Consider the following 564-nt stretch of genomic DNA (forward strand, 5'->3'; position numbering starts at 1 on the left):
ACAAATGGCGCCCGACGGAAAAACGGGATAACAGAAAGGCATGGACGATCTTCCACCGATTTAGTCTTTGTATAGTAGTTATTAGATCGCCCTGTATTCTATGGTAACATAATAGGAGAGCTACGGACTATGAAGGATTATAAACAATAATAAAGGTAAGTTTGCCGTTGTTGTTGGATAAGACGAAAAACAGACCCTTAAAAACATCCCAAAGAAGAAAAAAATCATTAAAAATTTGTACATTCAGCGTATAACGCGCAGGGCTAAACTTATAGGCATTTTTTATGTGAAAAAATGCGCGCTATACGCCTAAAATTACGGTATTTATTTTTCGACAGAAACCTAGCTCTTGTTTGATTTACATTGTTTTTGAATTACGCGACCTCTTCAAGAACGCAACACTCACGTAAATCGAGAGTTACCTGTATATAGGTGTGCACTGTGAAGTGACTAGTGCATGGTGTGAGTAAGATAAGTCAGGGCAGGCAGAGGACCAGATGGATTGGCAAGACTAGAGCATTTGTCAAAGTAGAATGGTGTCCACCAACATCAAACAGAAGGTGA

Source organism: Eriocheir sinensis, chromosome 26 (genome assembly GCF_024679095.1).
Source record: "Eriocheir sinensis breed Jianghai 21 chromosome 26, ASM2467909v1, whole genome shotgun sequence".
NCBI classification, from domain to species: Eukaryota; Metazoa; Arthropoda; class Malacostraca; order Decapoda; family Varunidae; genus Eriocheir; species Eriocheir sinensis.